Source organism: Thunnus maccoyii, chromosome 8 (assembly GCF_910596095.1).
Source record: "Thunnus maccoyii chromosome 8, fThuMac1.1, whole genome shotgun sequence".
NCBI classification, from domain to species: Eukaryota; Metazoa; Chordata; class Actinopteri; order Scombriformes; family Scombridae; genus Thunnus; species Thunnus maccoyii.
The window spans coordinates 3,525,692-3,542,049 of record NC_056540.1 but is presented as its reverse complement, the minus strand read 5'-3'; the positions used below and the strand labels follow the sequence as shown (position 1 = coordinate 3,542,049).

Sequence of the window (16,358 nt, the reverse complement as noted above, 5' to 3'; positions counted from 1 at the left end):
TCATAACAATGGATGTCTACGGCACAGAGAAATAAGATATATCCCATCTTTCTGAAGCAAAGTGCCCCATGATATTCTCCATGAATATGAGAGGCGGTCAAGGGATGCAACAGTCACAGACATTTTAGAGGAGAGAATAATCTAGCCTACAGTAGGTGATGTTACACTGTCAGCTGCAACACAAGATGACTCGTATGACAGATCTGGACCACTTGTAAATTTTGTTTGTAAGTAAGAGAAAATTGTAAGTACAAGAATACCACTGAATGCCACAAATTCTCTTAAATTCTTTGTATGTGCCTCTTAAGAACAATTCTGTGATTGCATGTTACAATGCACATCATGTGTTTATATGCAAAACTGGGAAAACGTGAGGGAAACCTACTTATTCATCCTTCCACTCCTCAAACTCTGTAGCTGTGGAGGTCTGGGGGTGGATGGGAGGACATTTACTGGACATTCAATGACTGTCACATTTTGAAATCGCAGATCACATGGTGTCTTTGTTCCACCATGTTGCAGCCATTTCTGTTCGTTCTGTTCGTTGGTCCAGATGAACAAGCTGGAAATGCCTCTCCCAGGTTAGGAATCCTAGATCTGATGAGAAATTTAACCCTGTGTCATGTGTGCTCTGTAATTTGATGTGGGAACACCAGGAACATCATGAAAAAATCTTTTGTAGTAAAATTAGTAGAAAGTATTTTCTAGTATTGATGAACTGAAGATGATCTTAGTGGACTTATGGGTTACGTATGAAAAGATGCATGTGTCAAACAGCACAGCAGGAAGTAATTGTAAAACTCAAGACTTCACTGCAGGGGTATGGAGGTTCAGTACAGGAACCGAACACACTGACTATAATGGTCCTGACTGTGGAAGAAGGACGCAGGCAGAGACTCAACAACAGAAGGAAGCAGAGTCCAGAGATTAAATACACAACTAATGATTAATCAATAAGTAATGTCAGGCACAAGCAAGCTGCATTTGGATGAGCCTGTGGACTGGGTCGGATCTCTAATGTTGTATTCCATCTTGAAATAAATTTTGGAGGACAGCAGCTGCTGAAATGGGCCGCAGCTGTAGACGGATGCAGAGAGAGACGCAAAGCATCTTCAAACACAACACTGTGTTTACTAGTTCCTCTGAAGCTTAACCCTTTAACAAATAGTTCTCCTTTGCCTAAAATTAAGAACCTTTGAACTATTATCCCCTTTTGTTGGTCTTGACAGATTATGATTTCTTTTTCTGCTGATTCTCTTATACCAGCAGATAGAATAATATACTGTTGGGTTTTTTTTTAGCTTTTTATATGATAAACTTGACACAGTGGGCTCCAACAGTTTTATAAACTACACAAACCTGTTGCTGTTCATGAGATTTTAATGCCCAAAAAATCACCAACTCTTGTTACCAAAGAGTAAAAAGAAGAATTTCACACTGCAGTGCTTCAAGTCTATGCTTTTCAGACAAAAACATAACAAATGTAGCAGTTTCAGTAGTCATATTAGGGAGCTCAAAACAATTAGAAAATGTTACAACAGCTTTCAGTGCTGGATTTGACATAAAGTTAGATGCCAAATGACATTTTTCTAAACAGAAAAACAAAAGAAAAGAAAAACAAATTAATTGGCAAGCTTCAATGCACATAACACTGATGTGGTGAACCAAATATTATATTATTTTTACCTTATGTTTTATCCAAATTATTTTTGTCTTATCTTTATTATTTTCATTTTAGTTGATTTCTGTAACATATTTAAACTTCAGGTCCATTCTGATTAAGTCATTACACTTTAATTCATAACCCTTCAATAACTGTTTTTTTCCCATTCCAAATAGAAGTTAATGTGTTGAACTTGTTAGCAACCAGTTGCTTATTTCCACATCCAGCAGTTATGGAGCAACATTATCATTCATTTGGAGTTGTGTTTCTGTCCACCTGGTAAAGATAAGTCCAATATTTACTCTCTTTCTGTTTTTCCTCTCTACCAACTCCTGAGGGAAATATCTGGCTCTTTAGCTGCTAAATGCTCCACTATGTTTACCAGCTAGTCACTAACTGTATCTGTTTGCTGTTTGGTGCTGAGCAGGTAGTGTACATCCTGCTACGGCCAAATGCAATGAGAACGCTGAGAGTGAACCAAAACAGTAAAGTTGTAGCCGGGCAGCTAAACAATGAGCTGAAATTCATTATAAAGTTCCATAAAGCCAAGGGGAGCTGCAGAGTCACTGACAATTCTCTGTGTGTTCATCACCATTATAAAAATATTGATTGTAGCTTTTTTTAAATCAAACAAAATTTTTTCTTCCTATTGACTACAGTATCTGTACATGATTCATATGACAGGTCTAGACTCTTTTGCCTAAAAGAAAATGATAAATATCAGAAATTTGGAGAATGTGACAAGTTCTCTTAAATTCCATTAACTACTTGAATCTGTTTGTATTAGTGGTTCTTGCATGAAGCCTGATGACTTGCCCACTTCATGCTATTATAACTTAAGCAGTTAGTGGACCTGATCTTCACATGTATTATATGATTAGTTTGTAATGCTCATATCTAAACCAACTTTACAAGGTGTGACACAGCTAAGAATATTAACAGCAAATGTTGACTCCAGTGTAAATTAATAGAATGATAAAATGAATCACACAAAAAACGATAATCAACATGCATTTGTAAATGCATCTTTGATGGGATTTTACAGATCTCTGTGTAAACATAACAAGACTATGTCAAAACCTAGTTTATGGCTGGACTGTGTATGAAACACTAGAGGGCTTTTAATTTGAAACTATGGATACAGGAAGTGGCGACACTTGGTGACCAAGGCCCCAGGAAGTGTGCCACACTTTGACTAAAGCCAATTTGACATAGGGCCTTTCTCATAAACAAGTATATCAAGTTCACACTTGCATACTTGCTGGTTCAGACTTGACAAGTTGAAGCTAAGCTACACAACTACCTGACTGTACTGTGTGAAAACAATCTCAACTCAAAGCTCCACTAACACTTTTTTTCTCACAAAAAAATAACATTGACAGAGAGATGCAGTAAATTATTGTATTCAGTCTGTAATGTAACTGTAACTTTATTTCTGGACATTTGTTAATCAAATGGTTTTATCAGCACTTACTTTAGGCCATTTTGGCTCAACAATGTGAATTTCATGCATTTAATAATGACCTAAGCTGAAATAATAGCAGATGCATTACTCAGCAGCAACAATCAGTTCTGCAGAATAATGCATGCACCCCTTAACACTCAGTAGTGACACTTTAAATCAAAGCTTTATGGGAATCAAATGGTTTTATCAGCACATACTTTATTTGATCAACTTTGGCAGAGTTGATCAAATAAAATTTCTCATTTTTAGAATATCTGAAATCCTATGCTTAAAAACACATCTACAAAGAACACTGAAGAGTTCATACTAAGAAATACTGAGAGATTAATCAAGGAAACCTTGTAAATTTCATTCCAATTGTATCAAGGAACTGCTACTACCACTAAGTCTAATAAAACATTGATCACTCAATCTTCAAAAACTGTAGACTTCAGATCATTTATCATCAGTGATAAACCTCACAAAGAAGATTATATCGTTTTTAAACAGTACTTTGCCTTAAAAATCATTCCAATACCTGGTAGTTTTCCCTTTAGCTGTGTGTGCTCCCGTGAGGTACATGTAATTCTTGGCACGCAGGCAGAACTCGGTACAACACCGGTCTCACCCGGCCAGTTATTTAGATAAACTGACCACATACTGGAGAGCAAATTGGTTACTTTCTCACCTGAAAAAATATTAAAACTTAGTAAAGTAACATATTGACAGTCCTACGGCGAAAATTACAACAGCTTTCAGCCTGGCTCAAAATCCTGGCCATCGCTGTCGATTGGTGTGAAATGCATTCCGGGATACTTGGCTGTCCCAAGCTTCAGCAGCCTTTAGCCAACCAATGGTGTAACTTCATCACTCAGTCAGTCAGTCAGTCAGTCACGGACGTTCGTGTTTATAGGGCTAGCCCCGCTGTTGTGGTCCAGCCAAAAAAAATCACACAATCAGTGCAGCTGATTGTCAAACCAAAACAATGTTTTACTAAAAGATTCCATCACCTTTTATTTCATCTCCAGCACATCGCATTAGAAAAACATGTGTACGCCTGGTCTGATGAATGCGTGAGGGTGCGCACATTCTCACCGCACATTCTGCTTATAAATACCAGTTTATGTGTGGGAAATGGATTTTGTGTTGTGTGCATCGTTTATGCTTCCCTGGGATCTTGTTCAAGGACACTTCAGCAGGGTAGATAGTTGCCAACACTCCTCTGGAATGATTGGACAACCCTGTGATGCTCCAGTCAGACTTTTGGCAAGGATTTTCCACACATACAACAATGCTTATTTCCAAGAAAACATCAATGATACTTTATATTCTAGACAGGTTAGTTCCCTCTTTATCTGTTCTAATTCTCAGCCAGCTGCCGTCTAACAGCTTGGTTGTGTTTTGGGACCCAGACAACAGAATATTATCTGGGAGGATTTCATAGTTTTATGATCCTTCCTTGCAGATAAAAATGACAGCTCTAAACAGATTGGCCTTTTCACTGTCTGTATTACAATTATCTGTAGAGGAAAAAGGGTGGACTGGAGGAATATAATATAAAGCCTTCAATCTAAACCACCGAATGATCACTAAATGAAGACTGCTACTCTGTCCACTGAATTTATTCACTCATCTTTTTATTCTGAAAAGTAAAACTGTTAATGATCCTGTGGTCTACTCAGTGTGAAGACTTACTGTAGTTTCATCTGTAGCATCTGATTGATCAGCTCTCTCTTTGCACTTGTGTACATTTTTTGCAGTGTTAATGTTTGACTTCCTGTTGCCTCATTAGAAGGTGTTTGGAAATGTCAGTGGTGGGCATGCCTGATTTTACAAGGTGATACATTTATCAGCTGTTCAGTAAAGAGAATCATCTCTGAGGAAATATCCTGGTGTTTATGGTTCTGCTTTGCAGCTCAGAACAGATCAGCATCGCACATTGGATTCGTTTCAAGGGTGAGGATGAAGGAAAGAAGAAGGTGCAGGAGGGAGAGGGAGACAGTGTAACTCAAAATGACACATATGAACATTCAAAGGGCTCATTTACAGTCCTTTACTTTCAACAGTAAGCTTTAATATACTATACCCACCCTGATGGCTGTTCTGATCTCCTCTTTCATATTGCCTCAGTACCAACCTCTACCAAATGACAGTCATGTGGGGCACTAAAGATAAAACTTAAAGCTGCTATAATCGATAATATATATATATATATATATATATATATATATATATATATATATATATATATATATATATATAAAATATATATTAATTGAATGACTACATGTAATATGACAAGGGTCAATCCTAGTGATAAACAGAAAATTTTCACCTGACTTTGCAGTTGACCCCAGCCCTAGGGGATGTTTTAGCATTTCCATGCTCAGTATTTTCATTTTCTGCCCTGCTGCTTTAATGTCTTCATTCAGTCACACCGCTCTCATTAACTTCATTTTCAGCAGCAGCAGGTAGCTGTTTTCAGTTAAAAGAGTTCTGATAAACCTGCTGTACACCACCTGATCAGCACCAAACAGCAGAGAGCAGTCAGACAAAGTTAGCTACTAGCCAGTGAACATAGTAGAGCATTAAGCAGCTGAGCTTTTTCTCAGGAGCTGGAAGAACCCAAAACAGAGTCCCAACCTGTCAAAGCAGATAGCTGCCCACCTAGAGCCGGGTTCTGCTTGAAATTTCTTCCCGTTAAGGGGGAGTTTTTCCTTACCACTGTTGCTAAGTGCTTGCTCATGGGGGAACTGTTGGGTCTCTGTAAATTAAAGAGTATGGTCTAGACCTGCTCTATGTGAAAAGTGCCCTGTAATAACTTCTGTTATTTGGCGCTATATAAATAAAACTGAATTGAATTGAATTGAAATATTGGACTTGCATTCAGATCCAGAATAAAAGTCTTTACACATCAAGAACATTGTGAATATACAACACAAAATAACAGAAGGGAATTTGACTCACCACATATAGTATGTTCACATCAAACACAATGCAATTATGCAAGTACAGGTTTGATTTTTCAAACCCATACATGTTGGCATCAAGCAATGATGACCTGGTGCTGATTCTGCTGAATAAAAAGAAAAATAAAATTCTGGGTGCATCCTATTCTGAGAGGGAGGAGAGAACAAACTGGGTGCAGGAGTCAAAGCTCTACCACAGCCACTTTCAGACCCACTTCAGAAGGTCCATGGGATAGTTTGAGGAGTTTAGCTGGCACCACACATGAACAGATGGAGGAGCAATTTCAGAGAGCTGATTGACCCGCAAGAGTGCCTAGCCTTGTACCTTTTACATACTAACACTTACAAACTCTGTCTCATCAAGGAGTTCCTGCATTTTTATTTAAATCCAGGACTGCCTCTCTTACCCCCTTTCCACCAATTGGAACCTAGTGCTGGTGGTGGGCTGGTGCTGGTTCTGGTTCGCAGTTGGTTCAACTAACGACCCCTCTAAAAATTGTCTTCCACAGGCTAGAGAGCCAAGTCATTACCTAACTGTACATGCCTCCAGTGTCCCAGCAACGCCAATGCCAACTTCAAGCACATCCCACTGCAACATAGTAGTACAAATTTCCAAACAGGTGTTATTTAGATAAACCAAATAGACCAGATACTGGGAATCTAAATGGTTCCTTTCTCGCCTGAAAAAATATTAAAACTTGATAAAGTGACATATTAACAGTCCTAGAGCAAAAATTACAGCAGCCTGGCTCAAAATTTCTGCCACTGCCCTTGGCAAGTTAACAATTTTTCATAGACTGGTTGTCAGAAGAGTGACCATGTGAGTGTGTGTGTGTGTGTGTGCACTCCCTGTCTGACTGTAACTGATGTGTTCAGTGCCCAATAGTGTGTTGTCATTCTGCCTTTGAGAACATCTTTGGACAATTACAACATCCCAACTTGTCAATGTTAAGTCCTGAGAGAGAAACGGGCAGACAGGAAGAGGAGACAGAAACATGCAGTAAGTAGAGGAAGGAGAGGAGACAGACAGATATATGGATGGTCAAACTGAGAGAAGAGAAAATGTCTCAGACAGAAGGCCATTTAGTCAGACTAAAGACTGAAGATCTATCATCAAAATAACATTTGAGTATTGTAGTGAGAATTGCTTGATCATTCAAAAAACACACAAAGAGTATTGTCAGGTTTTGAAACAATGTAATCAAATAATACAATCAGAAGTACAATGCATCATACTTCTGAGAGACAGAGCACATACCAACTAGAGTTACCTTTTCTCTCTCTGGTGAGTTGGCACTCAGCCAGTTCTTAAATACTCTTGTACAGACTCAAAAATAAATGTAGGTCAATGAACAACCCTCAGATAGAAACAAGGGTCAAGAGTTCAACTAGTCAAGGAATAAGATTTCCTCCCAACCATATGTAGCTCCTAACACTACTATTTAGTATGGATTTTAATAATTTTGGACCAGAATCAGAGGATACCAGATTCAGACAGGAGGCAGAAATGGCTATTTGCAACATTAAATGACCACACGAGACAAGAAGCTATAAACTGGTACCGTGTATTATTTTTGAAAATAAACAAAATAAATTAAATAACTTTAAGTTCGGTAAATAGTTGAATTCCACAAAGATATCTCAGTTTCAATTCAGCAACAAATCATTTCTTCTGTCACTTTTTCTTTTGGTTTTGAACCACTGAGTTCTCTTCAGCTACTTTTCTGTTTTGACTGGGTGCATCCTTCTGTGGCAAGAGACTAGGTATGAATGGCACTAGCCAGTGTAATCACAAGGATCCAACTACGCCACCCTGGGGGTTTTACCCAGGGACAAATGTTACCTCAGACCAGTACCAATAACCCAGAAAGGTAATCAGGTTCGTTACACCAAGAAGCGAGAGACGTGGTTCCAACCATCAATTCTTTATTTTAACTATAGCAAAATTTAGTAAAAAAACAATTATTAAACATACTGACCACACAGGTATTAAAAAGAGGGGCAGGGGAATTATTCAGGGCTGAGGCTTACCAGGGGAGGGGAGGTAGGAGAGGTATCCAGAAGAGAGTCACCACGAATCACACGTGTACACACATCCACACACACACACACACACACACACACACACACACACACACACACACACACACTGGTGAATGGTCAAACCCAGGGATGCAGTTAAACACAGCACACAGGAAAAAGGAGGAACCATCACCTACAGTCACCAACCCCACCACCTTGGGCGCTCAGCTCCTGAAAAAAATAAAAAGGGATACAAAATCAATGAAGTGTTCGACCAAACAAACAAAACCACCATACAGTTGCCTTAATGTTGAAATGCTTAACACTGGTTATCAACAGCTATAGGAGAGGGCCTCCTGCCGGCGGTGTAACAAAACAAGAAAAAAAGAGAAAAGAATAAACCAAAATTAAACTAAATAAACACATAAAGAATACCGAACAATACTCATTACAGGGCATAAAAAAATCCTGTACTTGCACAGCTAACTAGAAAAAGATAAACAAATAAACAAAATAAACTAGAAAAATAATATTATTAATATGAAACCATTACATAAGCCATAAAGTTGGGACAAATGAATGAACTAAACTAAGCAGAACTGAGAATAACCAAACCACAAAATAAACTATGAAAAGAATATTATTAATATGAAATCATTATGTAAGCTATAAAGTAGAGACAAATAAATGAACTAAACTAAGCAAAACTGAGGATAAGCAAACGATTAAGACAAAAAAGAAAAATCCCCGCTCACAATGCACACGCACTCTCACACTTACACCATTAAAACAACTCAGCTAAAAAGAGGGCTTTTTTTCTATAATATGTAATTATTCCACATTAAAATGTCTAAAAACAACTAGACCTATGTTATATATTTTGTTGAGTTGTGTACTTAGATTATCTCAAATGTTTCCAACAATTTTCAAACCCAGAAAATCTGTAATTTAATCAAAGTAACGGACCGTTTCATTTAGTCGCCTGTCAATGGCGTCATATCTCCTCTACCAAAGAGTAAACATGCACAAGATGCATACGGCGGCGCTGTGATTGTCCGCTACAATGGTGTCTACCAAAGAATAACTTACACACATACAAGGTAATACATTGGCGTTGTGGTTGTTCCACAGAAATTGTTATAAATTGACTTTTGTTCGGTTTTAAGCCACATTTTCATGATAATTTTAGGTCGCTTTTAACTATATCTTTCAGCCGGAAGAAGGATTTCGTCATTGGAGGTCTGGATCTTAAGTTATCAGAGAAATAAACTGGGCAAACATTAAGAGGGGCTAATAGCCCCTCCAGGAAGTCCGGTGGTCACCAAACATCGTCAGAGAAATATTGATTTTTCACGTGAAACAGCTTTAATTAGTATTTAACGATTAACAATTTTAATCTGCGTGTACGTTTGTTTCTTGGGAGGAGGAGACCTCTGCGGATGATTCGGCTCCCAGGAGAAACTGGCGGAACGTCTGGATCTAAAGTTATAAGAGAAATAAACCAAACAAGTGTTAGCAGCAGCTCAGCTAACAGCCTGTACTGGACGTCCGGTGGTCATCGTACATCGTCGGAGAAACACTGATTTTTTAGGTGAAACAGCTTTATTTAGTGTTTTTACCTGTAATCTCCGAGTCCGTGTGTTCTGGAGAGGAGGAGACCCCCCGCGGGTAATTCGGCTCCCAGTAAGAACATCCCAAATGATTAACATTGGAGTAATCGTATCCCGGAGAAGCTGGTTATTTAACAACGAAGACAACAACTCCCATGATCCCTTGCTACTTCACACCGTCATCACACGCTGTCTTTTGTTATTGTTTTGATTGAGAGACCTCTAGCGGCTGAAATTACATATTGTGCGTTTAACCTGCTATTTTTTAAAATTAAAACAATATTACATGAATTACAGACCAACAGTGTGAACTTTACACTCTATATTCTTATGTCTTCTGTTCTTTTTAAATCAGATTCACTATACCAATGAAATACAATACCCGACAAAACATAACTTAGTATGTTGCTTCAGTATTAAACAGCCTAGCATCGTGTGGCGCAACATTTAATTGTTTACTTTTACTACGACTCACCAATCCGGGAGTTCCTCTGTGTCACTCGGCAGGTTTCAATGAGCAGCCTCTCTACGAGCTTACAACAAAGTACAGGCTGTTACCGTTCTGTTTTGACAACATTATATGGCGTTTTTACTGTTTTATCTGAGTTATATCTTTACCGGTCAGCGGCAGATTAAACAGTTCAGTAGCTTTACCAGCCACCGAAAACATTGAGCAATTAAATACTCTACATGTCACATCTTTATATTTTTTCCAGTTGAGTTGTCAAACAGTTTTACTTTAGTTGAGCTCTACAACAGTCGGCTAATTGCACTGTTCAGCACTAAATGCTAATTTTTGTTAGCTCTAGGCTCATTCACTTGAGCTAGCTAGCTTAGCCTAGCATCGTGTGGCGCAACATTTAGCCTAATTGTTTACTTTTACTACTACTCACCAATTCAGGAGTTCCTCTGTGTCACTCGGCAGGTTTCAATGAGCAGCCTCTCTCACACACACCTCTTCGAGCTTACAACAAAGTACAGGCTGTTACCGTTCTGTTTTGACAACATTATATGGCGTTTTTACTGTTTTATCTGAGTTAAATTTTTACCGTTCAGCTGTAGGTCTTCTCTCAACAGTGTCACCCAGCGTCTGACAAGCGTACGCTGTGTAGCTTGCCTACGGTGCTGCGGACCTGCCCTCTGATTGGCTGAGGCACTTCTGTGTTGTTAACTCTTTGTGACCCGGGTTACACATATGTCAGAATTACAGCACACAGGTGTGGACCAAAGCAGCACCACAAAAAGACATTGCTATCACATTGAATTAAAGAACAAACAGCACTATCCTCCAGGGGCTTATCAAATCAACACATTAAAGAGACATAGAAATCTACTATGATTTGTCCTATAACTGGCTCAGACAAAAGTACGACATCATAAACTAACTTACATACATTCAACTGTCTCATTTTACACAGCAAGGAGCTAAATTTATAATAGACACAACATGAAGGTATTTGGAACAGATGGTCAAATTGTTAAACTCAAGGCTTCAAAACGGCAGTTCACAAACGAATGGGTGACGTCACAGTGACTACGTCTATATGTTTTTACAGTCTATGGTTCTTTCAGATAAGTATGACTTAAGCCAAGAGAGGGCTGGGCCAAAGAAACCAAAAGTACACAGTATACAGTGATCAATGTTAGGATCAAAGGCTGCACTGAGATCCAGTAGTAGAAGAGGTAGAATCTGAATCCATAGCAAGTAGAAGATCATTTACCACTCTGGTTAGAGCGGTTTCAATGGAGTGACAGGCCCTGAGAGCAAACTGAAAAGGTTCATATAGATCATTTCCTTTTATATGAGTCAAAAGTTGTTGAGTCACAACTCTCTCGAATACTTTAGAAAAGAATAGAATATTAGAAACTGGTCAATAGTTATTAAGAGACCCTGGATCGAGATGCGGTTTCTTAAGTAGAGGTATAACCACAGCTGTCTTAAAACTTCTGGGGACATTGCCAGTAGTAAGTGATAAATTAGCAATATCTAGCATTGTAGGTCCCAGAAAAGGCCAGAGGTCTTTAGGAAGTTTTGCTGGTAAAGGTCAAGTAGGCAAGTAGTTGGTTTAGAAGCTGACATGAGCTTAGTCAAAGTCTCAAGAGAGATAGTCTCAAAAACTGTAATAACACAGACTATCTGTGACACTTTGTATAAATATGAATTTGGTAAGACAGGATCTACAGGAGTAGCTGGAGTTGATGAACTTATTTTGTTTCTAATCTCATCATCCTTATTGCAGAATAAGGCTAGAAGCTCATGAGTTATGATAGGTGAGCAGCTAATAGATGGCTGCTTTTTAGTAAGTTTCGCTACAGTGTTAAAGAGAATCTAGGATTATGTTTATTAATATTGATTAAGAAAGAGAAATACGCTGCTTTTGCAGCAGATAAAGCACGCTTGTATTTCAATAAACAATCATGCCAAGATAGGTAAAAACTTCCAATTTTGATTTTCGCCATTTATGTTCCAGTCTCCTGCAGGCCCGCTTAAGAGCACATGTCTCTTCATTAAACCAGGGTATAGACCTCTTTAGTCACCTAGTTCTGGTAGTAAGAGATGCAACTGAATCCAGGAGACTAGAGATGGCCACATTTAAGTCACTAGTGAAATTTTCAAAAGAGCCTGTCTCTGCAGTGAAAGGAGCCGAGACTTCAGGTACCTGCTGACCAAATGCAGCTATGGTAGGCAGACCAATATGGCGAGTGGTAAATACATCTGTTCCGGCATTAACAGGACAGGCAAATGATGCTTCAAATTTAATGAGAAAACGATCTGACACAGCGGATGTGGCTGTTAAGACAGTCAGATCAGAAACAGCTATCCCTTTAGATAAAACCAAATCAAGGGTGTTACCATTGCAATAAGAGAAGCTCATGTGATTGGTTATTACTGAAGCTCTCCCTGACTCCATCTGCTGATTCTGTATTACCCCCACTAATAATGAATTCAGTCTCTCCTCCACCTTGTGTACCACTGCTGATGATCAAGAAAATTGCAGAAATGTGTTGGTCACACCCACATGTGCCATGTGCCAGGAATTAATACTTGGATCTGTGCCTATGCCCTATTTCAGGAAAATAGGGCCTTGTGTTCTATATTTTACCTTTGGGGACAATAAAGTTAAAATTGAAGTTGACAGTATAATAGTACAGTGTTATAAGAAAAAGCAATATCAGAGTTATTTCTCTCTGATATAACCCTAAATGGCTGCTGCCCATGTAAAAACATGCATGGACAAGCTTTTTGCTTTATTGTTCATATTTTCAAACTGTACGTACCAAGAGAAAAGCCTTTGAGAATGAGGACAAACATGTTTCCTAAACATAAATCTCTCTTGTGTGTTAAATTGCACAAATCTAATGAAGACCTTGACAGAGCTGCTAACATTAGCTTAAACTCTGATAGCATTTAAAACCTACAGAGTAAGTGTGTTGTGAATGGGGATTCTTGTAATTGTAACCTGAAACCCCACAAAATGTCGTTAGTTAAAGATGTGCTGCTTGGTCTTGGAGGTAATGGTAGGTTTAACAATCCAAATTTATTAGATACCAAGTATCACTTCCTCATGTACACAGCTTCAGCATGTGGATTAAACCACATGTTTCTGGGCAGAATTATAATAAAATAAGACACACTGTTTAGTTAGTTTTTAGCCTTCAAAATAAAAGAACAAGTTCAAAAGTGTGTGTATGTAGGTCCAAACCAGTTTGCTTGTATTTAATTATTACACCCAATAAATGAAATGTAATGTCACATTAACAAGAAGACTGCAGTACAACTAGATTTCTGCTGTGTCAGTATACCCACAAATAACATATATAAAGTCAGCAACAGATGTCCCAGCAGACTAGTACAAATTGCAGTGTGTTTCAGTGGGTATCAATAAAGCACTGCATTTTGACAGCAGAGAATAGAATAGGGGGAACTACTGAGAAGAGAGACAGTAAAAGAGAAAATGATACTGCAATAAATAGAGATTAAAAAAGTGAGAAAACAAGGAAAATTCAAAGTAAAGAATAAGCTTTTCTATAATTTTCAAAAAACTATTTATAAAGAGTAATGAGAAAGGTAAGACACAGAAAACAGAATGAAATGGCAAAAATTACTTTTTCTCCAAATCAACCATTTACAGGGGAGAAAAAACAGACAGGTAATTACATTGTGTGTGCGAGAGAGAGAGAAAGAGAGAGAGACAGAGAGATAGAGTGAACTAAAGCACAGCAAGTCCCTGAGCTGCACTAATTGTTGCCTCAACAACACAGTCGCACTCATGCACGCATGCACACACACACACACACACAGACTCAGACTGACCTGGTTTGATGTCTGAAAGCATAGACAGAGTGGGCAGTGGGCAGTTTCCGCCACAAACTGAATCTGCACAATGTGTCACATTAGAGAGACAAACACAGGATCAAAAGGTCGCTGGTTCAAATCTCCAAAACACAAACTACCTTTGGTGTTCCAGTAAGTTTGTTCTCACTTGCAAGTTCAAAGTGCCCAAGGAGTGATGTTGCTCTTTGTCTGTTCAAGCATGACTTATTCACTCTGCATGACTGCACTAAGAGTATGAGTTGAAGGTTGGTAGACAGTCAAACATGCAAAAAGGTGATTGATAGTCAGTTGCTTTGCTTAAATTGACCATAACATCTACTTAGTATTTGATATTCAAGTATTCTCCTTATGAACTGGTAAATATGAACACCAAATCCAGGATAAGATCAATTTTTCTACGCATTAATGTTTCAGAGACTGCCAAGACTTTTGATATCATGTTGCCAGCAGTATTTTAATCTAGATGACAATAATAGTGACTAGTTCTTTCCCAAAGGCATAAACATTTGTTTTGTCATGTCTGCTGTTTTCTGTAAGGCTGTATATGCACTGCCTGGTAAAAGTGACCCGAATCACGTTGTATTAATGCAATTGTATTAATACATGTCGGACATTTGTATGTCAAGGCAAGGCAAGTTCATTTGTATAGCACATTTCAACAACAGGGCAATTCAAAATGCTTTACATACAGCATAAAAGACATCAAGACAGAATATAAAAGCAACGCAAGGCAATGTAAAGAGACATTTAAATACAATTAAAAAGTGTTAAATTTAGAAATAAAAAAGAAGCTAAAATAGAATAAGACAGATAAAGCAGGATAAAAGTTACAGTGCAGTGTTATTAACCCTCAAATTTGGTTTAATAAAAGAGATTGTCAGTGTCAGTAGCCCCTGAACTTCTATCCACCAGGGCCTGCAATGAATTTGCCTTATTCTTTACTGACAAAATTCAGAAAATTAGACAAGCAGTCAGTGCCTCCATATCAGGTACAGGATATTTGTTGTCCTTGTGTCCACTTCAAATCAGTTCAAGTAGTATGACACAATTTTATCTGATCAACCATAAAAACCTGAAGGACATTATACAACATCTGAATTCCTCCTCCTGCTGCCTTGATATTCTGCCTACAGGATATTTCAAAACTGTTTCAAATTGCATGGCCTCAGATCTTCTACAGATTGTCCACACATCTCTTCTCTCAGGTGTCTTCCCACAGGCCCTGAAAACTACCGTCATCAAGCCACTCTTAAGAATCTAGACACATCACTAATGAGCAACTATAGGCCCATATCAAACCTCCTGTTTTTAAGTAAAGTCATTGAAAAAGCTATTTTTCAACATCTGAACAGCTTTGTGGCACTAAACAACCATTTTGATGTCTTCCAGTCAGGATTTCAACCACACCACAGCACTGAGACTGCTCTTGTTAAGGTCTTCTGTGACATACACTTGAACACAGACAGTGGCAGAATTTCACTATTAGTATTACTGGATCTCAGTGGCGCTTTTGACATGGTCAACCACAACATATTATTAGAGAGACTGGAAAACTGGGTGGGACCTTCTGGCACAGTACTGAACTGTCTATAGTTTATTACACATCTGAATGAACAAAAATATGCTTTTATCAAGAACACAACACAATTCTTTAGTCCCTCTGTCCTGGGAGTTTTCAACATGGATGTTAAAATCACCAACAATAACAACACAGTTAAAATCAACACAGATAATAGACAGCAGTTCAGCAAAGTCATCAAAAAAGGAAGCACAGTATTTAGGTGGCCTGTAGATGTTTAGAAATATAAGTCAAGAGGAGGAATTCAACTGAAGAGCCACACATTCAAAAGAGTAAAAATTTCCACAAGACATCTGCTTGTATTGGAGGGAATCATTAAACAAAATGGCAACTCTACCTCCTTTCTTATGCACTCTTACTTTATTCATAAAACTGAAGTTGGGAGGGGTTGACTCAAGAAGAACAGCTGCACTGTTATCTTGGTCTAACCAAGTTTCAGTTAAAAACATAAAATCAAGATTGTTCTTGATGATAAAATCATTGATTAAAAATGTTTTTCCTGACAAAGACCTGACACTTAATAGAGCTAAATTTAGTGCAATTAGAGCATTATCTGACCAGTTTTCTGGGACAAGCTGTGGCTCATGAGGTATGGAAGCTAAATTTGATAAATTTGCAGAACCAGTTGAGTGCTTCCTGTTATTTACCTATCAAGACAGGAATTGAGCAAGCTACTGGCACACTTTTCCACAGCTTTTCCTGGGAAGAGTCATAAGTGCCATCAGCCTTGCAGCT

The 16,358-nt window shown here is 38.3% G+C and overlaps 1 long non-coding RNA gene across 1 annotated transcript; it reads right to left on the bottom strand.

Annotated features, from left to right (window-relative positions):
• Nucleotides 1-7,985: 7,985 nt before the first annotated feature.
• LOC121902056 lies at nt 7,986-10,811 on the bottom strand. The gene is made up of 3 exons (XR_006097451.1): nt 10,758-10,811; nt 10,602-10,672; nt 7,986-8,329 (listed from the first exon to the last, which is right to left on the bottom strand). It is a non-coding gene; the product is annotated as an uncharacterized LOC121902056 (long non-coding RNA).
• Between the last annotated feature and the right edge of the window lie 5,547 nt (nt 10,812-16,358).